General features: G+C 48.1%; 1 protein-coding gene across 1 annotated transcript in view; it reads right to left on the bottom strand.

Annotated features, from left to right (window-relative positions):
• Nucleotides 1–27,546, bottom strand: part of DNAH5 (dynein axonemal heavy chain 5) — a 5,853,083-nt gene that overhangs the window by 91,164 nt on the left and 5,734,373 nt on the right. The window lies entirely within an intron of this gene.

Here is a 27,546-nt window from a genome sequence, read left to right as displayed (position 1 = left end):
AATAGTGCACGGTACCCAGGGATGACGGTTCCTTGTCACTCGTGGGGTCCACTTGCCTCAGCGTCACTGGGGACTCACGATGGCCTTGGAGATGTCAGGAAATCCTCTTCCTGGGCTGCAGGGACTTCGGGCTTCGGCGGGAGCGATGGAGTTTGCGACCGCAGTTTGTAGTTTTTGATGCCTGCCAAGCAGGGGAGTCACTCCTTGACTCCAAGGGAGATTCTTCCGTCTTCCAAAGGTAGTGGAACGTCGAAGGTCCGGGATTCGTCTTCAGAGCATCGTCCAGGGGTATCTAGTTTGCAATGGCAAGGGTTCCCTAACTTATACTGAAAGGAAGGGAGGGACTAGCTCTATGACCCCACCTATGTTAGGGTCAGGGGAGTGGGTGGCTACACCCACTTCCCTTTGTCCAGTTTCGCGCCAGACTAGGGGCAGGTAGCCCCTGAGCCAGTTTGAACTGGTGTATGCACAGAGGAGCCGACTGCTCCCACAGTGCAGAACTTCAAAGCACTCTAGGAGTGCACCCAGCCAGCCCCAATACACTAAACCCTGTCTGGGAGGTGGTCACACCTCCATGTGACAGGATACCTATTGTTGGGCCTCCTCCACTGCGAGTTTCGGTCATCAGTGTCTCTGACTGGTGGCATCCATTTTGTGATGCCAGGGCTCTTCAGGATTCTACCGTGTTTCCACAGTAGGTACATGTCTATCCCTCTAGAAGGGTGGGATCATACTCCCACACCAGTTACTGGTGTGGGGGTATGATTCCAAAGCATTTGACACCAAACACGACATGTTTTGATCCAGCCATTCCAAAGTTAGCATTTACCTCGAGGTTATAATGCACTTAAGAGTATATGGTTTGACCGCATTCACAAACAGCCCCAGAGAATTGACTCTGAGAGCTGCAGAGGGGCCCTGCTCAGGCAGAGGTACCCCCTCACATGGAAACCAAGCACCCTGCCCTCAGGATTGATAGGGCCTGCCTTAGGGGTGACTGATAGTTGCAGGAGAGATATAGTGAACCTGTATCTCAGTGAGGAGTGCTAGCACCACCTCACCCAGGCTGCAGTAGCAGGCCTGTGGTGTCAGATTTAGTCTGCTTCCCAGGGTTGGCATAATACATGCTTCAGCCCCTGGTAGGCCTGTGAGGTACCTATGCCCTTGGTACCTAAGGTACCATATACTAGGGACTCATAAGGCACCACAGTATCCAATCACTAGTGCACCTAATATGCACTCTGTGTTGTTTAGAGAGAACAGAGAGGCTGGGGCCCTGATTAGCAGGGTCCCAGTCAGACTATAGCCAGAAATCAGTGTAAACTTCAGAAAAAAAGTGGGGGCAACATAAGAGGCAGATCCTACTCTCCTACAACAATGCTATTGCAGTATTATTTATTTCTACTGCTTACGCTGTACATAATATATCTCGCATACTGTCTTACGATTGTAACAGCTCATATCTCTTACACGAGAAACAAGACTGTTCAATAAATCCTTTTATTGAAACGCCCGTCTAGTACTTTCTGTGTAACTCTGAAGAAAGTAAGCATGCACGATTAGCGGAGTCTAACTGTTATCTATTGTTTCCACGATTCTGAAACGTGTTGAGATTCTAAAGGGAAACAAAGTTGTAATGTTTATGCGGTTGCCAGAAACTACTCCCTTTTTGTTTTCAAGGAGTTTCTAGTGGCCTATGAGTTAGCTGGTAGAAAGTAAATTAACTTTAATATACTCGATAGCGGCATACTGACCTCAGTCCTATGTCAAACCTATAGGGTATATTATTCCAATGCGCAGAGCCTATTAGGGAAATAGGAACTAAACTACATGGCGCCCAAACATTTGGTAAGGCACTAATTTAACGCTAGATACTGAGTAACTCAGTCGTCCTTTACTCAGAGACCCCTACTCACATACTCCATAAGACGTCTGGAGTGGGTAGGGTTAAGTAACCACCAAAGCTGAATAGGACACAATCCTATATATTAGCTGTTTGGTTTGTTCAACGTTGAAGGATACAGTGTTCCAAAAATATTGTGTACCTTATCTTTGTTTCCTTGAAACTTGTTCTACATTTTTCAAAAACAATGTCCCTGAACGGGGATAATGCTGAGACTGACCCAGTCGTAACAGCTTTTAATTTTACAGTTTTAAATGAAACCGATGAGGATGTTATAAACATCCCTCCAAACGGAAGAGCCATCACTCTAAAACTTATAAAACATGGCCTAAGACCAAGAGATGGTAGCGCAGTTTTTGTAATAGAGAAACACAAATCTTTTCAGACAGAGGTATTCTATCCATGGATTGTAGTCCCAGAATCGAATCCAGTAACAAAAGTATTTCACTTCTTTAAAGAAGATGAACCACCTAAGGAATATATTCCTTTTGAGGATATTGAAATTCCACTCACATAGCAGGAGCATAATCTCTGGTTTAAAGGCGTCCTAAAACATCACAAAAACATTACCAGGTTCGGTCCACTAGGTAGACCAGGAGCAACATGGCCGATTTTAGCCGGTACACACCTTATCCTGACATCGAAGAGCTCAGGACAGACGAGGAATTTCTTACTCAACTATAAGAGTTAATAAAAATGTACAGACAATTAGTCCAATATGTCATGCAGACTTTCACAGTCCAACCACCAATAACCATTCCAAATCAAATCCCTCAACAAGGGTATACACTAAAAATTACTCCACAGACTTTACACGCAGTCATGGGTAAAATGCCCACAAAACTTGAACAAATTCTGTGAGAAGTTGGCCTGATATATGATGTCACTAGTTCTAGTGTACACCTTGTATCAGTCCAAACAACCCTTACGGTGATTGGTTGTAAAGTCAACCTTATAGACCAGCTATCCTAGTGGTAGCATGGACAAGAGCAGTCTTAGGCTAAACTCTGTATGGCATGTGAAGCCAGCTGTTATACCATTTGCAACCCCTTGAATACCAAATGAAAGGACACCACAACAGATATATTATAAAAATAGACTGTATTTATTCTAGTCAAAATACCCTCAGCACTCTTTATGAGATTCGAGGTAAGTACAACACAGTCTTATTTAAGCATATATAAGTCACACAGGTAAGTAATACAGTTAGGCCCTAGGGGCCACGCAAACCATATACTAAGTAAGTGGTATAAGAACCACTGTCACGAACACAGGTTAGGCCTAGGCCTAGGGAATCGCTGGGGCTACACTATCCTATCAGTTGCTAGGCAGTGGGAGGCCCACGGGATTAAGGTGCAGAGTGGAAACACTCACGCGTAATGCGTTAAAGTCGATAGAAATAGTAGTATTTAGAAATTAAGAGTTTTAGGACACTTCGGAAGGAACTAGGAGTTAGAGACTTGGAAACTAGACACTTGGATATTCAATACCCTTGTGAGCACCGGAGTACTCAAGTTACCTAGCCCACGGGCTGCGGGTGCATAGGTGTGAACTTGCGTCGGGTTTCGTCGTCGACTCCTATGGCTACCTGAAGAAAGTTGCTGACAGGCAGTCAGTGAAGAGTGTCCGGTGGATTCCAAGGATGGAATCAGGAAGGAGGATACCTGCAAGCAGAGGGGACAGAGTCTAGGTCATCAGCCAGGAGCCGGGAAGGAACTAGGAAGGAACCAGGCGATGTCGTGAAGATGCAGGTGAAAAGGTGAAGCTTGTCGCAGCAGCCACGGGTACCAGGAGGCGTCGAGGACAACCAGAACCAGGAGTCGAGCTGTCCCACAAGGGCTCTTGCTGTCGGCGGCGTCGATGTCGAGCTGGGACACAACAAGCCTTGGCAAGCGCAACCCACGCAGAATGAAGGATTCGCTTCTGTTGCAGACCAGGAAGGTCTGAGGTGCTTCTCTTTTGCAGGGAAGCAAGGGCCAGTCTGGAGGAGCCAAACCAGTGGTGGAAAGTTCAAGGTTCGTCGTCACAAAGGCTACTAGCCAACGGGCAAGCAACCGGACAGACGCGTCGAGCAGGAAAATGCAGAAGGGCCCCACGCAGAACTCGTGGAGTGTGGAGGGCTGATCTTCGGTGCAGATGGTGCTCGGGGTTGGGGCTTCTCAATCCCCAGAGCACAACTTCGAGGATGCCTCAGAAGCTGCGCTGGAAGCAAGTCGCCAATTTTCCCAGGTAGCCGGTCCCACGTCTCTCGTCGCCTCCACGGATCTCAGCTTTGCTGTGGATGTGGATCAGGGTTGGAGAAGTCTGGAAGTCACGACGCTGGTCGGGCTCTGCAGTCGGTTCCTCGTAGAACGTTGAGCAAAGCAAACGGCAGGTCGCTTGATGGTGCCTGTTTGCACAGGGTGGCCACTCCTTGGCCACAACGGAGATTCTTCAGTCTTCTTCCATAGTCGAATGTCGAAGGTCCAGAGTTTCTGTTCAAGTTCAGTTTATCAGGATAATCTAAAATCTTAGGGACTCAGCTCCCACTCTTATACTAATCTGGGGGGCTGGGTTACCTGCCAGGTCCCTCCTATGGGTGGGACCAGGGAGGGGGGTGGTTACACCCCTTTCCCTTTGTCCAGTTTCGCGCCAGGACTGGGGCTGGTGTGCCCCAGCACCGGTTTGAACTGGACTATGCGTGGAACACCTTGTGTGCCCCAGGCAGTGTCTCGTTTCACTCATCCCTCCCTGCCCCAATACACTAAGGCCTGTCTAGGGTGGTGCTAGCACCTCCCAAGGCAGGAAACCTATTGTCCAAGCCTCCCTCGCTGGAAGGTCTCCCAGCAGCAAGAGGTCAGACTCGGGTCTGTGACAGCAGCATCCATTTTGTGATGCTGGGGCTCTGGTTAAGTTTAACCCGGCAGTAGGTCTTCAACATGTCCTCTCCCTCTAGAAGGGAGGAATACTATCCTCACCGGCAGAAATGGTGTGGGGGTAGTATTCCAAAGTGTCAGACACCTTACACAACATGTTTTGATAAAGCTGCTTGTTTGGAGACGTGGGGGCGCGTTTCTGACTCCCGCTGTGTGTCCTACCTGGTGTGTCCTGTGTGCTTTGGTCCGCTCTTCATCTGTCCTCCGCCGCCGCCAATTCCAACGCGGCCGCTGAGTGGGGACTTCAATTCCCAATTGCCTGTGCGGCCGGAACTCGCCGACAGCGTTTCCCGCGCCAGGAGGCGTTTAAAAATCAGGCTCTCCCCTGGCAGAGCGGGCTGCTTGTTTGGAGACGTGGGGGCGCGTTGCTGACTCCCGCTGTGTGTCCTACCTGGTGTGTCCTGTGTGCTTTGGTCCGCTCTTCATCTGTCCTCCGCCGCCGCCAATTCCAACGCGGCCGCTGAGTGGGGACTTCAATTCCCAGCTGCCTGTGCGGCCGGAACTCGCCGACAGCGTTTCCCGCGCCAGGAGGCGTTTAAAAATCAGGCTCTCCCCTGGCAGAGCGGGCTGCTTGTTTGGAGACGTGGGGGCGCGTTGCTGACTCCCGCTGTGTGTCCTACCTGGTGTGTCCTGTGTGCTTTGGTCCGCTCTTCATCTGTCCTCCGCCGCCGCCAATTACAACGCGGCCGCTGAGTGGGGACTTCAATTCCCAGCTGCCTGTGCGGCCGGAACTCGCCGACAGCGTTTCCCGCGCCAGGAGGCGTTTAAAAATCAGGCTCTCCCCCCGCGTCGCGGGACGCGCGCGGGCGACGCCGGGCAAAGGGCGGGCCGTCTGTGGCCGTCCGGGGCTGGACAGAGCTGAGCTGGGCCACCCCCCTGATCCTGCACGAACTTTACTCGGGGACTAGGCGTTGTTATATACAGTCTGCTGTAAGGCTTGGATAGTGATGGTTTGGTATGTTGTGTGAGTTGTGGTTATAAGTGCCTTATGTCATATGTTTCAGTACAAGCCATGGCTAAAAATTTCAATAAGGGCTCAACAGTGGGAGGATCTGGGACTTTAGACGCTTTTTTAAAAAAAGCCGAACATGCCGTCTCTAAAGAAATTGAGATCGTGGAAAAAAGGTTGTCACTAGAGCCCTTTACTCAGCCCTTGTTGGCTGCTCCCACTATGGTATCTCATTCTATTTCTTCTGGGCCTGCATTAGAGTCCTGTCACCCTAGCGTTCAATCTTTGCTGAATGTGTCTAGTCCTTCTCTTTCTCCCCCAGTCTTACGTATCAGGCAATCAAAGACCCCCTCTGTTGCCCCTGTTAAAGTCTCCAAGGGCAAGAGAAAAGCCACTCATGCCCCTAATGGAAACCGCCATCATGCTAAGCAACCTAGAAATAAAGATCCTGGTGAGGGGCCGGCTCCTCCGGTAGGCAGCACAGTGGTTGAGGCTACCCTTCATTCAGGAATTGGCGTTACGGAGTCTATTGCTCATGGGGGTACTGTCATTCTGAGAGACATGTTAGCTGACGTGATCAAGCAGCTGGACGAGCGATTGAGTAAGTGTATATCGCCAGTCTTGGATAGACTCAGTGAGATTGATAATAGACTTATTCTTATCGAACGCCATATTGCTGGTCAATGTGCTCCGGTGCTAAGGTCTAATCCTTCTGATCTACTTCCCCTCGGTGAAGTCACTTCTAGAGTGTCTGATATGGTTAACTCTATGGCAACTACTGTTGTAGGTCCCACAATCCCCTTACCACCTGCCCTGAGAATTAATGGTGTTAGCCCAGGACTGAGGGATCTTACCGAAAGTCGAAGTGTACGGGGACAGTTGATACATAAGGAACGCTCACTAAACTTGCCACCAGAGGCTTGCCCATACACGGTTATCTTGGCCAATGTTCCAAAAACTTGTGATGGTAAAGAAGAGCATTGGTCCTCTTTGAAAAATAAAACCCTTCACTTTTTGGCTGGGAAGACAGTTTTGGGGAGTTATCTCTTTGATTGTTTTAAAATGGTGAGAAGGGTTCCGTGGGTGGGGAAATCTAATAAGTCTCTGAGGGGCGACTGCGTTGTGGTGAATTTCAGTTCCCCTGACATAGTTGATCACATTTTAAGACAAGCAGGGTCTTTTAGAATTCAACAGGATCACATTAACATTCTTCCACTGGGCTTCTTTTACCCACCACCCTTTGCAGGACCGGTCAGACCGAGAGAGCGCCCCCTTCAGCAAGCCCCTGTTAGCAATTCATTGTTATTAACAAACAGATTTGAAGCCCTTAGTACTTTAGACATAAATGATTGACTCAGGGATAATGGAGTTTATATAAACAATGATGTTTTTAGTACAGTTTCTTCTAATTCTTCTGGGCCTTTATCTGCTAGGTCACCTGCTGTGGCTAACAATGTTACTTTCACTGCTTCGACAGTTATTAACTTACCTTTACAGACAGAGGCTGCAGTTAAGAGAGGATCAGCGCCCATTTTTAATTTTGATAATTCGGGCGTTGATTTACCTTCTAACGGAGTAGAGGTTGCTCCATTACCTTCTTTACCTAATTTGGACAACTGTTTAATTAAAGAACAAGGGTGTGTAATGGGCACTCCAGCAATAGATTCAATTTCTGCTTTATCTTGGAATATTGCTGGTCTTCGCTCCAAACGAGGTGATCAAAATTGGATGGCTTTTCTCTCCACACATCATTTAATTGCCTTACAAGAAACATGGGAGGCTACAGATCCTTTTTTCATGGATGGATACCAATCTTTCATTAAATATGCTACGCCCTCTGTTATGGGGAGACCACGAGGGGGTCTCCTGTTATTATTCAGCTTAAAGCTACGTTATAATATTGAGTTACTAGCAACCAACTCTCCTCATATTTTAGCAGTGAAAATGGAATGTGTTAATCTACCATCATTTTTGGTGGTTAATTTTTACAACTCATTTACTAGGTCGGATGAGCTAGAACATCTTAAAGCACTATTCAGTTTTCTGGACGAGTATGATGCATTGAATGATAAACCTTATTTTCTTTTACTTTTTGGCGATTTTAATATCCATTTATGTCATCTTAACTGTTTCTTAAACATTCATCTAGATTTTTGCCCACAAGAGGTGATCCATTTTGAGCACTCTAAAGGTGTTTTTTTTTTAGAGAACATGGTATCGTCCTATTACCTTTACATGCCTGTTCAAGATTTGTTGGTCCCGGTTCACACTTTTACTGGCCAAGGCCACTGTAGTACAATTGACTATATTTTTGTACCACGTATCATGGTGAACCTATTGGGCACGTTTCGTGTCACGCAAAACGCCCTAAGTGACCACAACCCACTAACTCTGGAAATTAAAGTTAAGGCATTGAGGAAAGACGTTCTCCTGCCTTTGATTTCTAATTTAAATCTTGAGCCTACAAGTCAGGGTAGACGATTGAGATGGGATGTCATTACCCCGGCCGACTTCCTTGTCAATTTATATGAAAGTAAAAAAGAGGATTTTAGCTTGTGTATTTCCCCATCGGCTCAACCGAGGGTTATTCTGGGCGCTTTCGACAGAATTACTAAACACGTTGTGGGGAATCTCATCTCCCATGGGAAACCAAAACCTAGGAAATTTAAAAACTGGTTTGACCATGCCTGTTCTAGCGCTCACTCTGCTCTCTTACTGGCACTTAAAGAACCTGGGAACACCCCCAGTAAGATAACTGAGGCTAGAAAACGTTATAAAAAAGCAATAAAGGATAGAAAAAGCGAGTTAAAGATCAAGGCATGGGATGATTTGACAGACGCAAGCATCCAGAAAAATAGTAGCCAGTTTTGGAAGGTGATAAATAGTCCCCTCTTTAATGAGTTGGAGAACACCAATAAAGAATGTCTTATCTCGCCAGACAAATGGGTGGCCCATTTCAGTGGTCTCTATTCGGAGATACAAGAAGTTAACCCTGTAAATTATGCGGATTACACTATAGCATCAAGAATCCTTTTTAAGGAGGAGGAAGTCCTGGAGGCCATTGAGGCCATGGCGTCAGGTAAAGCCCCAGGGCCGGATGGAGTCCCAGCGGACCTTTACAGGGCTGACTCAAGGCTTTGGGCGAAACTTTTAACTTGTGTTTTTAACGCTGCTTCTGAGGCCGGTGCCCCTAGATCATGGGGCAAAGCCGTTATTGTCCCTCTTTTTAAAAAAGGTTCAAGAGAAGACCCGGCTTGCTACCGGCCTATTTCTCTCCTCGACTCTGCCATGAAAGTCATGGGTAAAGTTGTCCTTGCTCGTTTAACTGTGTGGCTGGAGGAGCAATCCATAATCTCCGACCTACAATATGGGTTCAGACAAGGAAGGGGCACCGTGGGCCAATGCCTCAATTTACATCTTATCATAGGAAAATACACAGTCGCTAAGCAGGGGGACCTCCATTTAGCTTTTATGGATTTGTCCACCGCTTTCGACCTTGTAAATCGGCAAAAATTATGGGCCTTATTAGCCGTTTTGGGGCTTGACCCAGTTCTGATTTCTTTCCTGGCTGTAATCCATGAGGACACTACCGCAGTCGTTCGTTATAGTGATGACGGAAGCCAGACTGATGCCTGGCAGGTAAAGCGTGGAGTAAGACAGGGGTGTATTCTTGCACCCCTACTTTTCTCGCTTTACATTAATAATTTGGGACCGGTCTTAACCACGGTTAGTAAAGACACCCCGAAAGCCGGTTCCAAAATGATTCCTGCATTACTATATGCGGATGATACAGTTTTGTTGGCTAGAACCGCGAGAGGATTACAAGCTCTCTTAAATGGATTTTATGATTTTATGGTCTCTTTAGACTTATTAATAAATTGTAAAAAATCACATTCTATGTCGATTGGCTCGGGGAGAGCGAAAAGGGTGAATTTTTTTTGTAATGGGCAGGAATTAACCAAAGTTCAGACGTTCCCATATCTAGGGGTAGCATTCGACGACAGATCATCTTGGGTCATGCAACGTGCTCAGAAAAAGAACAACCTAGCTAGAGCTACAGGCGCTTTGTTGGGCTTTGCAAAGCGCTTAGGCTGTAAACCACTCCCTGCTCTACTAAAAATCTATAGTGCGAAGTGTTTGCCCATGGCACTTTACGGAAGTGAGGTCTGGGGTTACAAGGCTTCTCCTAACATCCAAGTAGTAGAAAATAATTTCTTTCGGAAATTGTTGTCTCTTCGCCCCTCTGCTCCTATTTTTAATATCCATGAGGACCTGGGGATGGGATATGTTACCGACCATATAGCGGTGGCCCCGCTACTAGGTTGGTTGAGGGTTTGGGCACAACAGCCACCAAACCTAAACCAACAAATTATTCAGGATTGCCTGTCCTTGGAAAAAGCCTTGTCTATCCCATGGTTATGCTACATTAAAAACAACCTGACTTCACTTGGGTGTTCTGAATTGTTTTCTAGTCCTTGCGTGATTAGTAAAGAGCAAATCAAGGCCATTAAGACCCAATTTTTGTCTAGAGCAATGTCGTCAAGGGAAGGAGATGAGCTGGGGAAACCGACAGTTAGGAGGTTTGTTATGTTGAGTTCAGGGAGTGAGATTCAGCCTTATTTAACCTACATTAACAAACCTTTCCACATGTTTTTGTTAATAAGATTTAAGCATGGTTTGCTCCCCTGGCTCCTGGCATACCCAAAAGGATTTTTTAAAGAGGGAACCCTGGGGCCCTGTCCTTGTGACAACATTTCTGAACAAAATGTGTTGCACATGTTATTTTTTTGTAAATTTTACTCTTCCCAGCGTAAAAAATACATCTTGCCGATCTTAAAGAATTGTCAATTTAAGCAAGCTAGGCCTGCTTTGGCTTATTTACAAATGTTGGAGTCTCCTTTGATTTGTTTTGGGGTTGCTTGCTTTATAGTGGGCGCCCTAAGAGCTAGAAACAGGGTCCAGTTGACATAGTTACTTGCCAATGATCATTGTGCCTATCATGCTGTTGTAGATGAAATTTTTTAAGGAATAATGAAACTTAATTAACTGAAAGACTTATGTTTATTGTACTTTGCGCCAAATTGTATTGTATTTATTATTTGTGTTAATAATGTTCTCTGTAAATGCATTTGCCTGTTTCATGATTTCTGTTCTGTGCTTTGATGGTTTTAAAATTTTAACCGAATAAAGCAAACTTTTGACTTTGACTTGACTTTGATAAAGCCAAACCATAGTTACCATAACCGTGAGGATTATAAGGCACTTTAAGAGTATATGGTAGGCGATTTCATAGAACAGCTATAAGGACATGGTTCCGAAAGCTGCAGACAGGCTCAGCTCATGCTAGAGCACCATCTCACATGTTACCAAGCACTCTGCCTTCAGGATTGTTAAGGCCTGCCATAGGAGTGACTGATAGGTTACCCATGTGTCTATATATAAGGTAGGTATAGGAATACTGCACCTAAGCAAGGGGTGATTACACGACCTTGCCCCAGCTGAGTGATCAGCCAGTTGTGTCATAATGGAAGGCCAGCCAGGGGTGGCATAATACATGCTGCAGCCCCTGGTAGGTCTAGGGTACACCTATGCCCTGGGTACCTAAGGTACACTGTACAGGGTCCAAAAAGGTGATCCTTACCAATTGGGTTATGCACCTAAAGTGCATAGTGAATTTAGAGAGAGAACAGCTGGGCTGTGGGTCTGATTAGCAGGCCCACAGCCATATCTAAGTAGAAAACCAGTGAAGCAAAAGCAAAAAGTGGGGGTTAACATAGAAAGCAGACCCTACTCTCCTACAAATTCCATTCTGGATAGCTAAAAAAATTACTCAAATCGAAGGAGTATTTCCTAATACTAGCCCTTATGAGAAACACAGAATTCTAACAATCTGTTTGCCAATGGGGATCACACCACAACTGGAAGGCTGCACCACTTGGGGCACAATCTTTGCTGCCATCAATACTAAAACACATGGTGTTCCGTCAATTGCGGTAATACCTGATGTCCTGAAACAAATTCAAAATGAATACGGGGCAGAGCCTGCTCTGAATTTAGGTATGAAATTACTGAAAAACTTCGACCAGGTCTCAACAATAATATTATCTAATATTAAAGGGGAGGCAGCATCGTGGCGATCTGCCAACGCTTAAGGGAATTTGATGTAACAGATCATCAACATGAACTACCCAGAATAATAGAAACACCTTGTGCAGAATTAGGCAGAGACAGTTTGGGTGGAAAACCTTTGAAGCCAAAACTGTCTGAAGGTCCTGAGAAGGACTCTAATATTCAAAATCCTACATCTTCTAAAAAGAAGTGGGAAACTAATAAACAAAATTCAAAAGAGAAACGTTCTCAATCCCGAGGTAGGTCTCCTTGAAAGGAGGTATAACCTCAGGAATAGGGATACTTTAAGAAAACCTGACGGGTATCAGGATACTGATACACGTTCCTCTCATACCTTTCAGATATCGTCACAGACATCAGAAAGAAGAGGACGGTCAGATCACAAAGAAGAACGCATGAAGTCCAAAGACGATCAACATGTTCAGAAAAATAAATCAAAACCTCAATTCACAAAAAAGACGGTAGCAGGTCTGAAGATCAGACATGCCGAGAATACTGAGAACACAGCTCAAGAACGCAGAATAGGCTCAGACAATGGTGGACAGTGCAGCAGAAGTAACAATAGCTCGCCAGAAAGTAACAATAGCTCGCCAGAACCTGAAGGAACTTCTGGAGATAGTGGGCTTGAATGAGTACATCACAGTAGAGACTGTAGACACCAGGGTTAGTACTCCACAAAAGTTATATGAAATAACACTCCGAATGGAGGGAGACATACCAAGAAAAGTGAAACTACTCTTTTGGGAGAAACTTTCAAGGGGTTATGATATACTTCTAGCAGAACAGGACTGGCCACCAAAATTTGTTAGGGAGTGCCCACATGGCGAGGACATCATTATGCCAGCGTTCTCCAACCATATTCCAATTCACCTAAAATATACTTATGCCAGGAAATGGGCAGTAGCCCAAGCCCCAGCATTATACAAAAATCATGTAGGATGGGATGAGGACTCACCTCACCTCAAAATACAGCTAAAAAAAATCAACCTACAGCACAAAGGCAGTACCCAATAAAGCAATAAGCTAAAAAACAGGTCAGGGAGATCTGAGATCAACTTGAATACAAATGGTGATTGAAACATGCACCTCCTCAATGAACAATCCTTTGTTTCCTGTATCCAAACCAGACAATACATATCGTCTAGTTTTGGATTACAGATACTTGAACACTTGTTCCAAACCATTTGCAGTGCAAAATGCACATAGTACAGCATTAATGTATAACATTGTGCGTAAAAAATATAAAACCACATTGGACAATTCAAATAGTTTCTTTTGTCAAAACATAGCACCTGAAAGCAGGTACTTAACAGCTTTCTCAATAATGGGGACACAACGTCAATTTTGTAGACTCCCACAAGGGTTCAAAAACAGCCCAGGGTTATTCTCAGCAAGGGCAACAGAGTTAATACAGATTTATGATAACGAGGTATTGTCACATGTCAATGACATCTATCTGACAGACGATGACCTAGATAGGCACTTCAACAGGGTGAATACCATTATACTGGGCTTCGCCTCTGAGGGCTAAAAATTCAACTTAAAAAAATACAGAATTGCCCATCTCAATGTCCTTTTCCTAGGATATGAGCTTTCAAGTGAAGGCAAGAGCCTGGCAGCTAACTTTTTAGAAAAGTGTGCGCTGCTCCAACCTCCAAAAACACTGAAAAATTTACAATCCATCTTGGATTTCTTAAATTTTGGAAGAACTTACATTCTAAATTATGCAGAAAGGGTGAATCCTCTCTACGAATTAATCAAACCTGATTTTTCAACACAACAATGGACACAGGAACACACAGACATCCTGCGTTCACTCCAAGCTAACATGTTAGCAACAAATCGTTTACAAACATGCGTAAATAAACGCAATTTAGCGTTCCGAATAATTTTGGGTCAGTGCGGATTTATCTATTTAACATTTAATGAGGGTGAAAAAGTACCAATAGCATACAAATCACATTTGTATACACAAGCAGAAATGCGCTTCACTTCACCAGAAAAGATACTGACAGCAGTTCAAACCGCTGTAGCAAAAGAAAGAGCTCTAGCTCAGGGGAAACGCATTATTGTCATGACTCCAGTACCAGCCTTAGAGGCGGTTACAAAAGCAAGTATTCCAAATGCAAAAGCTTTTCATCCTAGATGGATACAATGGGTTAATTCTCTTGCTGCAACAGATGTTGAATATGTTTTTGATCCTGATTTAAAAACACAAGCGTTCCTGCAATATACACATGAATGTTCTCTGCCCACTGAAATTCTGCCTCTCGATCAGTACGAATTTATAATTTATACTGACGGATCAGCACAACCCGCTACAGGGAGTAGGCAAGCTTACAGTGCAGCGTGCGCAAGGTCGCATGCGCGATGGTAACTTCCGACCAATGGTCACTAAAACTCAATCTCTAGGCAGCTGAACTACAAGCATTCAAACTGGCACTTGAGAATGCAGATCGCGAATTCCCCGCACTTATAGTGTGCGATTCCTTTTACTGTGTCCAGTCATAAAATGAATATTTACAGAATTGGCTTCAAAATGGATGCAAAGATGCAAAAGGTGGCCCATTAAAGCATAAAACGCTTTGGGAACAAGTAGTTCAGTTGACAAACAAACTACCAAAATCTCATGTGATACACACGATGAGTCGTCAACGTGATGGCGTTCACGTTGCAGGGAATTCATTGGCTGATGAAACCGCAAAGGGGGCTGGTCAGACGGCTTTCCATAGCTGCAATCACTAGTTCAAAAATGAAAATAGACCATGAGATATTGTTGGCTGTCAATGCTTCAAGCAAAGGCAGTGGTGCAGCGTTATCAAAGAAATTTCCACTCAAATACTCATATGTAATTGATGCGAACAACGTTCATTTTGCTCGAATCCCTGGAGTGGGGGATAGGGTGATTCCAAACATGGAACGTAGATTAGGACTGATCCTAGCAGCACATGAAGGGATAGCCTCTGCCCATGCTGGTGTTTCTGCAACAGTGTCTTTACTAAACCAAAGATATTGGTGGCCTGGCATTAGGAAACAGACCAAAAACTATGTTTTGGAATGTGAAATATGCCAACAGATGAAAGTCTCCACAGTGAAACGTCCTGCCCTGACACCCCTATTGATTTCAGACAAACCATTAGCTTGTGTTTACCTGGATCACTGCGGTCCCTTGCAAAGGGACGGTAACTATAAATATATAATGGTCGCAGTGGATTCGTGCTCAAGGTTCCTATGGATGTGGCCTCAGCTGACGCTCAAACTGTTATAAAAGATTTGCGAGTCTTTATCGGCACATACGCAATTGGCACACTACATTCTGACCAGGGCCCTGCGTTTAGCTCTCAGGCTTACAAAGAAGCCATGGCCAGTTTGGGCGTAGCATTGCAGTACTCCTCTCCATTTCATCCTGAGGGAAATTCTGTTGTGGAAAGGAAAAACCGGGACATAAAGCAGTCTATAACAGCTAGGGTATTAGGTTCGGGTGATGGGTGGGTCAAACATCTTTATGGGGTCCAATGCTCATTAAATTATTTGCCAAGAAGTTCTCAGGGGGGGGGGTCACTCCATATGAGGTCCTATATGGGACAAGAATGTGGGTTCCGGATCTCAAATGTAAAGGCATAGTGGTGGAAAATAAACCCTTTGATATTAAAGATTGTTTGGCTGTTTTACAGGATCTAAATGAACTAAGATCGAAACAAAGCAACGTGTTCCTGAAGCCAACCACCACTAGGGAAAAACCGTCAGTCCCAGCAAGGCCTGTCTGGATCCCAAAAGTTGCTTACGAATGGCAGATATATTCGTTTGGACACTGAAAGTAAAAATGTAAACTTACTTTTAAAGCCACACAAATCTTCTCATCGTAAATCAAGAGACTTGTCAGCAGTGAACATCACAGCCGTTCCTAAACAGGATGGTATAGTTTGGGACAAAACCGATTTCGACATACTTGGCCCGACGGAACTTTTGAAGATTCCACATTTATTTAAAATGTCATTAAGTGACTTTATTACCTCCAGTACGTATTCTGATGATTGGGACTTTGAGACTGTTAATAACATGATGTCTGATCTAGAAAGGTCTGCTGCGTTCTCTAACAATGAAAACTTAGAGGGGTCATCAGACTACGAACAGCTTTTTTGTTATAACCACTATGGTCATCATTTCTTGCATAGATCTGCAACACCTAGAAATGTATTTATGTTTAACCAATGGGAACATTGTACTACACCACCAAAGGGTAGTTCGAAAACGTTTGCAAATAAGTTTCCATATTTTTCAGGGTACAATATATCTGATCCAGAAACATTTTTCTATAAGAATGTGAACACAACAGGACAGAAAATATGTTAGTTAACTAATACAAAATAGATTTATTCTGCAGCCTTTATTGCCCAACTGTCTAGACAAGGATTTGACTTTTGGAAAGACACAATCGACACAAAATCTATCTGGGATTCTAAAGATAGGCAAGTGCAGGGGATAGAAGCTTTGTTTAGAGCCTGTATCATCCCAAGCAAGTAATGTTTTTGGAATTACACAAACGTCTTGCCTTGGATTAGCCAAGATCAAAGAGATGAACACCTTCTGTACCAACACCTGCAAGTTATGACACTATACAGGGAGCGGTCATAGTAGACACAATACTACAAACCAACAGATCAGATCCTGATTGGGAAAAATGTTTGCTGTGGCCCACAGACACAAACATCCGTCAAGAAAGATTCCTGAATAGAATACAGGGCTTTACTATCCATAGGCCAGACCCACATTCTGTTCAACGACAGCATCCGGGGGTAGTAACAACATACAGTGTAGGAAAATTGTGCCTCGACTGGCTAAAAAGATCTACACTCGAGGATGTGAAACAACACTTATCTTTACTTAAAGAAGACGCAGACCTTAGGGATTTCTTGCTAGGACCGAGAAAACCACGTCAAAAACGTTTTATATATGCTGGCATTTATGCTGCTTATAGTACAAGTTACTTACCTTCGGTAACAATGTATGCAGTAGAGACGATTCTAGCCGCAGATTCCTTAACGTAGAATTATCCCCAGGTGTGAGACTGGATCCGGCAAATTTTTGCCACAACATCTCTGCGCGCCGGGGGCGGTACCACGCGACCCCGCCCTGATGTCGTCGGCGGACGAGACATCAGCGTGGTCACCTAAGTCTCACCCCAGTGCGCTGACGTCAGTTTTCTTCGGAGAACTTTTCCATGCCACAACGCGGAGCCATCACAAACAAACCTGTAAGAGTATGGGAACAGTGTTTGAAAAACCAGTAAAACAAAAAAGGAAGAAGTGAATGATGAAGAACAGCACCATTAGTGTATTACTGAAAGTCATGGAAAGGAAGGAGCAGAGCAACGCTCCGAGAAGTAACTTTGCGAAAGCAGAAGACCAAGCTGAAGGGTCCTCGCAGAATGGGGAGGAAAGGCGGGCCATGAAGGAATCTGTGGCTGGAATCGTCTCTACCAGATACATCGTTACTGGAGGTAAGTAACTTGTACATCTGATAGAGACTACTAGCCGCAGATTCCTTAACGTAGAATAGATACCCTAGCCATACCCAGAGAGGAGGAGGGTCTGCGAAAGAATCTCACCTGCCTGGAAGAACACAGGGCCCCAACAGGGGATATGTGATGGGGACAGGGAGGACGGCCCAGTCCCCACCAACCAAAAGTAAGCAAGAACAAGGAGAAGGGAAGGCCAGGATACCATAAGCCAACCCGAGGAGCAAGGGCCGCCCGCCAGAAATCCCGGAGGGGCAGAAGGCACCCCGCGAGTTCCAGAGGACGAAAAGAATCACCCTCAAAGCCAAGGAAAAAAGGGAGGAACGGAGGCAGAGCCCGCCCCAGGAGAACACACACACAGCGACGGGGACAGCTGAATGGGTGTCTATCCCGAAGCAGGGAACAAGGCCGGAACGGTTCCACAGTCGAGAAGCGCAGACGTGAGAAAGAAGACACAGACACACAAAGCTCCAACAAGCAAGGGACAGGAGCACACACTGACACGGCAAGGCCCACGGAGGGGGACCAAAACTACCAGGTGTGCGCAGCAGACATTTGGCAAATACTATGAAGCAGCGGCTCAGAACAAGTCGTGCGCAAGACTAAGACAGAGGCAAAAAGGACCGCCCCGGGAGCACCACCGGCCCACGAATAGAAGCGGGACTGGCCAGAGGAGAAAGAGATACATGTAATAGCGACCGAAGGCCGGCAACCAGAACACAGGAGAGCACCAGGAGAACCAGCTGTCTGGAACACACGGCAGACAGGCCCCGGCTGAAACGGCGGAGAACTAGGTGGGAACACCAAGACACCATGCTGTAAGCAGCATGACAAAGGTCGGTCGGCGATCCAGAAGCAAAGAGGGAAGGAACCCTATAGAAGAAGGATAGAAACACCCTCGGATACTGAGCGGGACAAAACCTGGAGCTGCGCAAAGGTGGAAGAAAAAGAGAGAGAGACCGCACCATGCGGTATACTGTGACGCCAGGAAAACGCGAGAAACCAGAGAAGGTATTCACGCCCGCATAGCTTAAGACAGGGCTATACAATAGCCAAAAAATACCCCAACTAGGGTATGAATCGTCCCTAAACAAAAACAGGGAAACACCTCTTAGGGAAACCCACAGCAGAGGTCAAGAACATAAAAGACCTGTGGGAAACACCACAGACGTCTTACCATTCAGCCAAACACCTCTTAGGGAAACCCGCAGCAGAGGTCAAGAACCGAAAAGAGCTGTGGAAAGCACCACAGACGGCTTACCAATCAGCCATAAAAGACACAAAGGGTCCAACCTGAGGACCTTTACAGATGCACTTAACAGCAAAAACACTCACCACAAGTTGAAGGGCTTAACCAGCAGCCAAAAGAATAGAGGGGCCAATTGAAGGACCCTGAAGGCATTCCAAGCTACACACAGCACACAACGGGCCAACCGAAACATAAGGCCCCAAAGAGAAAGGTGGGATGAACGCCTCCCATAAGACGCCGGATGACCGACCAACCGAAGCTTACGGTGGGGGAGGGGGGTGGAGCCCCGCGACGAGTCTCTGAAAAGCGGAGTCCACGTGGGTGTGAAACAACAGAGTCCCATCAAAAGGTAAATCCACAAGACGCTCCCGAACATTCTCTGGAAAGACACCATCCCGCAACCAAGCATGGCGGTGGAGGGCCACAGAACTCACCATAGCACGGCCGAGGGAATCAGAGACGTCCAAGGCCGAACGGAGAATGAATGTAGCTAACTCCCGACCATCCTGCACATGGTGCCGCAGATCAGCGCGGGAACCCTCCTGGGTGGCGCAAGACAGAAGGGACTCCGCGGAATCCCGCAGGTCGGAAGAAGCCCTGGCCAACACACAAAGTGTGTTGAGTGCCCGCAGAGCGCGCTAGTGGAGGCAAAAATGTTACGCGCCCAGGAGTCCAGCCACCGGGCCTCCCGTGACGGCGGGAGCAGCAGTGAAGGCAAAGAAGGAAAAGCAACCCGCAGGACAGGGCCCTGGGCAGAAGGGTGGGGAAAAAGGCAGGCTGGATCGTGCGGAGCAGGACGGTGGCAGTGAAGGAGCGGTTGAGGCACCGGATCCCCCGTGGTAGGGCGCCCCCAGAAGAGAGTTGTAGAGCGACGCTTCAAATGGGAGAAGCGGCTCCCCCCCCACCAGAGCCCTGGTGGAGAACCTCCAATAAATGGTCCGTAGGGAGTGGAGCAACTGGATTGCCCATCTGGAAAATGCCAGTGGCCATGGAAATGGCCTGGACAAAGGCCACACTCGCCTCTGTAGGGCGTCGTGGGGGGGAAAGCAACTCTTCGGTGGGCGAAGGCTGTAAACTAAGACGCCCGTCCCCGTGCCCTGCTGGAGGGAGAAAAGACCAGCCCCTGTAATATGGAAGACCCACGGACAAGTGGGAACCTGAGGGGTCTCTGGAGAGGGCGGAAGAGCGGGTCTGGGGGTTGTGGATGTGGAGACGGCATAGAACCCGCCCTGGAATCCGCCGGAGAAAAGGTCACGATGCGGCGCCCAGTCTCCGGTGAAGAGGAGACAAGGAGACGACAGCCCTCCGGAGAGGAAGGGACGTTCGGAAAAGAATCCACCAACTGACGTCGGGACGGCGCCGGGGAGTCCACCACAGGCACCGGTGAGTCCTCGACTGGCGCCGAAGTGTCCACCAGGGGTGCCAGGTCGACCTCCACCACCACGTGCCTCATCGGAGAGGGGGGGCGGGGCCGGAGCCGAAGCGGCCAATGAACGGCGCCGAAAAGGTGCGGGCTCGACCCCCGACGAGGCAGCCGACTGCGCCGACGACCGGGAGGGGCCCATGGAAGTGCCCCGGGTCCCAGCTTCCACCCACAGCGTCGCCAGCACCGGGGAGGAAAGCCATTGACGCCGGAGAGGCATCGACTCGGACTCCGGGAAGACAGCCGCCTGATCAGAGGACCAAGGGGGACTCGGGGACGAGCCGTGAGTCCCGGCGACCTCCTGTGACACCGCAGGGAAACCCGTGGGGCTTTGCGGCAAGGACGGGACGCCATGGGCCGAAGAGAGGAACCCCGAAGGGCCGCACCTCGACGGCACCACACCTCCAAAACCTGAAGCCGAACTTGTCGGAGCGAGTCTGCAGAAGGCCCCGCGCATGGCGAGGGATCCACGGATGTTGCAGGAAGAGGAGGAGGGCCCAAGGAAGCCTGCAGAGCCGTAGCATAGGCTTTCATCTGGGCCCTTGTTGCCACAATGCCGGGAAACGGCGGAAAAGGTGGCGACGGACGAGGACGCACGTCCCTGGAGGAACCGCCGCCCTCTGCCGAAGGAGGACGGGGCCTCGGTGGCAAGCTGCAAGACTTACCGGTGGGCGAACGACACCCATGGGGCCTCGGCAAAGGATGATGCCGCAGCCGGAAACGAAGGCCCCTGGACCCGTCCGAGGTAGGAGAAGGACGCTGCGACGAGACCTAGCTGGACAAGGGGGCTGACAGCAATTTCATCCGGGGCTCCCGCCGGGACTTCGGCTTGAGATGCTGAAAAGCCTCGCAGTCCGTAGAATCATGGTGCTCGCCCAAACACCACATACAAATAGTGTGAGGGTCCGTCACCGACATCTGACGTGCACAAGAAGCACACGTCTTGAAGCCCGAAGGCATCACACACTGTTCCCAACTCAAGGCCCTAAAGAAGCCTGAAAACAGGCCAAGGAGCACACTCTGGATCCGCGTTGCATGCAGAAAAGAAGGAAACTGACTTCAGCGCGCCGGGGTGGGACTTATGTGACCTCGCTGACATCACGTCAGCGGACGACGTCAGGGAGGGGTCGCGTGGTACCGCCCCCGGCACGCAGAGATGCTGTGGCAAAAAATTTGTGGATCCAGTCTCAAGCCTGGGGATAATTCTACGTTAAGGAATCTGCGGCTAGTAGTCTCTATCAGATATGAAATATGGAAGGTTTCACAGGCAGAGGCCGCAGACAGAATACGTGAGCTTGATCGTATTAACGAACAAGTTACTTACCTTTGGTAACGCTATATCTGTAAGAAACATTAGTTAGTTAGATTCAAGGAACATTAATGGGAAACCCCAGCAAATGCAGGAGGTCGGCCGGAGTCTGGAGGTGGGAGACGACTGCCTGGTTCGAGCCCGCCTTCAGCAACCAGTCGTCGAGATAGGGGAAGACTGGAACCCCTAATCTGCGTAGGTGAGCTGCGACTACCGCCATCACTTTCGTGAACACCCGAGGGGCACTGGTGAGGCCGAAGGGGAGCACGGTAAACTGAAGTGCTCGTGGCCTACCGTGAACCGCAGGTAACGCCGGTGGGCCGGCAGGACGGGGATGTGGAAATAAGCGTCCTGCAAGTCCAACGCTACCATCCAGTCTCCAGGGTCTAGGGCAGCCAGAACCTGAGCTAGGGAGAGCATCTTGAACTTCTCCTTCCGGAGGAAGGCGTTGATGCTCCTGAGGTCCAAGATAGGGCTTGGCCCCCTTTCCCCTTCTTGGGAACCAGAAAGTAGTGGGAGTAACAACCCCAACCTACTTCTGGGCCAGGAACGTGCACGATGACGCCCTTGGCCAAGAGGGCTGTAACTTCCTCCCGCAGAAGTTTCAAGTGATCCCCCGACATGCGGTGGTACTGCGGTGGCATGGCTGGAGGGGTCGCCTCGAACGGGAGGGAGTAGCCCCTTCCGACGATTTGCAGCACCCACCTGTCCGATGTGATGGTACACCAGTGGAGCAGGTGATGGCGAACTCTGCCTCCCACTGGCGTGGAATGGGCCTGAAAGCTCGGACTAGGAGGTCTTTGAGGCGGATGCTGCTGGGGTAGATGTGGACGGACCGGCTCTTTGTCCCCCTGCTCCGCCTCAGCGGAATCCACGTCCGCGTTGAGACTGGGTCTGCGGCCTGTGGCTAGACGGACGTGATAGGCGCCCCTTTCTTGGCCACGAAAGGGGTGAAAAGCGGAAGTTTGCGGGCGCGGGCCGAGAGGCCCAAGGACTTGGCCGTAGCCCTGGAGTCCTTAAAGAGCTCCAGCGCACTATCCGTTGTGTCGCCAAAAAGGCGACGGCCATCGAAGGGCATGTCCATGAGGGTGCTCTGGACATCCCCGGAGAAATTCGTGGACCTTAGCCAGGCATGGCGACGAATCGCCACCGTGGTCGTAATTGCCCTGCCTAGCGAGTCCGTTGTGTCCAGTCCACATCGGATTGAATACCATGCCGCATCCCGCCCCTCAGCAAGAGCCTGGGCGAGCCGTGTCCGGGCCTACTCCGGACACTGGGGCAGCACGTCCTCCACCGTATCCAACAACGGTAACGGTCCAAAAGGTGTTGATAGACCACAACCCCAAACTAAGGGAGGAGAACAGCTTCTTCCCAAACTGTTCCAACCTTTTGTATTCCCGATCTGGGGGAGCGGACGGGAAGGAGGTCTGGGAGGTAGAGGCCTGGATAACCAGGCTCTCGGGGGTGGGGTGCACCGACAGAAAGCTGGGGTCGCCCCTGGCGGTGGCGCAGGGCCACGTTCCGGTCCACAGGAGGGACTGTGGAGGGCTTGGACAAGGTGCCCATCAGAACATCGGTCAGTGCTTCATTGAACTGCAGCAGAGGCTCCGAGGAGCTTACCGGCGGTTAAAGCACTTCAGTGAGGAGATTAGTCCTCACGGCCACAGCATGAACCTCCAGCCCGAGGGCTTCGGCCGCCTTGCGCAGGACCACAGAATACATAGCACCCTCCTCCGTAGCCACGGAGGGAGGAGAGATGAAGCCAGTGTCAGGGGAGGTATCAAGACCACTGGCATCCCCCAGTTCGTCTGCCCAGTCCTGAGATAACTGGCACTGCTGTGCCAGAGGGTCCTCAGACCCCTCCCTGTCGTCTCCGTCATCGGACTCCTGGTATACAGGTGGAAGGGTCAGAGCCGGGCGGAAGATGAACCTGTCATCCATTGGCGCTGGATAAGGCGCCGGGCGGCGCTGCTCCGATGCCAGGCCCGGACCGGGACTAAATCGGGGAACGCCGCTGTCCGAAGGCGGAGCCGGGGGCGGCACCGGAGGGGTCGTAAGGTCGACCGGCGTCGACCGAGATCCAGGCCTGGATCCCGCGGGGGCCTGCAGTGTCGGGACCGAAGTCAACGACGGCACCGGGGCCGGAGCCGCCGGCTCGCTAGGCCTCCCAGCCGAGCCTGCAGGGCCCGTAGGCACGCCGGCAGGCGTCGACGGCGGAGCCAGGCTCCTCATGGCCATAAGGAAGTCTCTGATCTCCGCCGGAGTCACGTCAGACCCAGGGACCGGAGGATATGGAGTTGGACGGGACTCCAATGGTGCCGCATGGGTGCTGCCACCCGAACCCTCAGCCGAGTTGCGCGGCCGGCGAGGGGAGTCAGAAGAGCGATGTCGCCTCTTCGACTTCTTCTTACTGTGCCTCGACTTACCTGAATGCGAGGGCTTCGACCCCGATGAGCGGTGATGGCTGCGGCTCCGCAACCGGTCCCTCGACCTCCTCCTTGACCAGGACCCCAAGCGGCGCGGAGCCGACTGCCGGATCTCGAGCAGCTTGCGGGACCGCTCCCGCCTAGCCTTCGAGGTCAAGGCCCGGCAGTCGAGGCACGACTCGGCATCGTGGTCGGCCCCAAGGCAATAGAGACACCGGCGGTGGTGATCCGTGACTGACACCAGTCGGTGACAGGCGTCACAAGGTTTTTATCAAGGCATCCCTACCGGCACCAGAGTCGAGGTCGACTGGAAATGGAACCAAAAGAGTTCAAAAAGTTTAGTCAAAAAGTGGCTAAAAGGTTATGCTCTTCCCGGACCGGAGCTTACTGGCGTGGAAAAAAGAAGAACTGATGTCAGCACGCGTGGGCGGCGTCTAAGTACGTCATCCCGGCGATCACGACGACGACAACGGACATGGAGCCGCAGACGACGCCTAGCGACGAGCAAGGTTATTGCTGACGAAAAATCTTTCCGGCCCAGCCTGACGCCTGGGGATATTCTAAGGTGAGGAATCTAACTAATGTGTTTCTTTCAGATTTAGAGAAATCTCTCACTGTGGTTGACAATGGGTTAACAACTTTGTCATCCAGAATATATTCACTGGATATCATTGTATCCTCTGCTACTGACATACTGGAAAAAGATTTAGCCATGTTACAACAAGGCCAATCTCAGTTACGTTCTGTTATGTTATTAGGCTCGACGCTGCAATCTTTGCGAGCAGGCTATGTGCCTTGGCGTTTTATCAACACGTCATCTCTGTTTTCAGAATACAGTCTCACGGATAAACAGATCAAACTGAAACAAATGGGAGCAAAGTATACAGTGCTGAGCATTGAAAAGCTGGAAAAATTACCATTTATGGTTGCAGAAAAAACAGCTATAGAATGGCTTATCCATGGCAAAATAACTCTGCCTGTCACTACTTTTCATTTTCAGTATTGCCCCCAGCAAATGCAAGCAGGCAAATATGAAAGGTTGGGTAAAGAATACATTAAGACATCCTGGGTTTTACCTTACGAATACAGATGTCGGAGTGGGGCTCGTGAAGTGTTTCTAAGCGGTACACACTGTGAAAATGCACTGAGCGATTCACTCATATGTCAGGACATTTCTTTACACGGGGCTTGTAATGGTTCTGTGGCAAACTTGTCCTGTCACCTGCAGGGTACACCAGCTGTTTGATTAATTCAACGTTTGGCCAACTTTCTAACAGGAGTTACCTCCTGTTGAATGATCAAAGTTGCTGTGGCATGTTGCCAGGAATCCCAGATCTGGTAACGGTTAGCTCCAGGGTTACTTGTTGCATGCAAGTATTGTTCCCCCAAATAGACACAGTCAGGGAGTCGCCTCTATGGCCTTCATTGAATGTTTCTTTTTACGTTTTGATACTTTAAGCAGACTGGAAGCCATGCTTTTGAAACAAACCGTGCCTTTGACCTCAGCCAAAGAAACCTATGATCTACAAGTTGCAAGGACTTCGGCTGAGATACAGGCTCTGTTACGTACAAACTGCCCTATACATTTCGCAGAAATGATGGGACGTATCTTAAACATGTCTGATACGAGCGGCATTGTACATGTATTTAAGACTATATGTTCAGGACTGTTAACACCTTTTCAGGCAGTCCTCGGAATCATTCTAAACTTCGTGCATTCGGTGTTAGGTTGTTCGCCATTAATTCTAGCACTCGTTGCAGGAATCCTGTTTTTATTCCTACTACTACGCTATGGCAAGCCTATCCACCGGCATCACTCCCAGCAACTTGGAGAAAGCTCTCCTAGAACGGAGGTGCCGTGAGCGCATAGTGCAACTTTTGGGCATACCTAGTCTACGAGAATTAAATACAATATGGTTTCTGTCATTTAGACCAATCTGGCAAGATTGCATCTTACCTGTTCTACGCTGCCTGCTTTGCGGTGAAGAATGCGTGCTAGACATCTGTCTAACACTCCCATCAGTCATGCCAACGGATATCGATACTCTGCTGAACCCGATAACCCATGCTCTGTATTGTCCCCAGAGTCTACCAATCCTAATGACGGCATTGGTTGAGATCTCACAGACGCTTCCTGCTGCTGCTGAGGTACGAGATAGATCAACAGGCATACAGGTAATGGACGAGAACATTGCTGCGGCATCCCATGCTGAAGGCAATGCTTCACATCTCTGTGCAGTTAACCTTCTAAACGATGTGCTCCAACTGTCACCGACATTGGTAGACTATCTTTTGTCTGCAAGAGTTGATGATTTCATGTTTTCACCAGACCCGTACACTGACTTTGATTCGGCTCACAGTGTACCAGGAAAGCAATGAATTTGGCCTCCATATTTTCATAACAGAACAGAACTTGGAACTCTTCCCAAAATTGACTTATTTCTAAATTTGAAAATACATGGCAATTCAATCTGCTTACAGTAGAACTATTCATATAGAACGGACTTCTTTGAATACTTCCAGGGACACATTGTCACCTTATTTACCACAATTTCATTTAGTACCATGTTATGAAATGGCTTTGATTTTTTGAATAATTGTCAACCATTTCGTTATATGTATATATTTCTATTAATTCCTATTGCATTGATTTCCGATATATGCTTAGAATGAAAAACTGCTTTAAAATGTACAGTACCTTTGCATTACATGTTTTAGCAACAGTTTTTTAAAACATCTTTTAGTATGCTTTTACAAATGTTATTAGCAACATGTGGTACTCAGTTTAATGTTTAGCATTTTATGTTTAGCATTTAGTATTATCGTTCATTCGAAAGTGGAGTGGGTGTTGTATTCTGCTTTAGGTGTCCGTATATAGGATTTCCTGAATCATGTCCTTATATAGGCACAATTCGCATTGCCCTTATATAGGCATAAGATCCCAGTCCTTATTTAGTCATTAGCCATGCTATCCAAATACAGGCATGGTCACCTACATCCGTCCACCCCAACGTCACAACGAGTTCTTAGAAACCAAACCCTTAAGCCCTTAGGAGTTTCCCCTTGCACATGATTATTGATTTATTCAAGAACTCATTTATTATGCATGAACCGCTATTCCTTAAGGGGTCCTTCGTAATGTCTTCCTCTGCCTGACTTTACGTCAATGCAAACATTCCTAAGCACCTTCCAGGTATAAATATGCCTTCCCTTGCCACAGCAAGTACGGAGGAGACCTTGACTTTAGAGGAGCCCGTGTCCCGGCCTGACGCACTAACAAGAGACGCTGTCATCCCTGCTCGCAGATAATCCAGCTTCCAGTGTTCTGACTCCCTTCGTGGGGTGTTAGAGTTCGAGACCCGGAAAGAGATTCCCACCTCTCTCATTCTCAAGGTACGGAGCGGACTAGAACCTAGAGGGACTCTTGGCATACTATACTAAACTATAGAATAACATCCTATAGAATACAGCACCTACTTCTTACATAGTACTACACTTAGGTTAGGTACACTGGGGTAGAACTAGTTAGAGAAGCATCATACGAGTATTCACTTTTTAGCCTGTGTTATTTATGTATATGTATATGAATATGTGTCATAGCTAAAAGACAATGCTATTGCAGTATTATTTCTTTCTACTGCTTACGCTGTACATAATATATCTCGCATACTGTCTTACGATTGTAACAGCTCATATCTCTTACACGAGAAACAAGACTGTTCAAT

Source organism: Triturus cristatus, chromosome 5_2 (genome assembly GCF_964204655.1).
Source record: "Triturus cristatus chromosome 5_2, aTriCri1.1, whole genome shotgun sequence".
NCBI classification, from domain to species: domain Eukaryota; kingdom Metazoa; phylum Chordata; class Amphibia; order Caudata; family Salamandridae; genus Triturus; species Triturus cristatus.
This window is presented reverse-complemented; position numbering and strand designations above follow the sequence as displayed.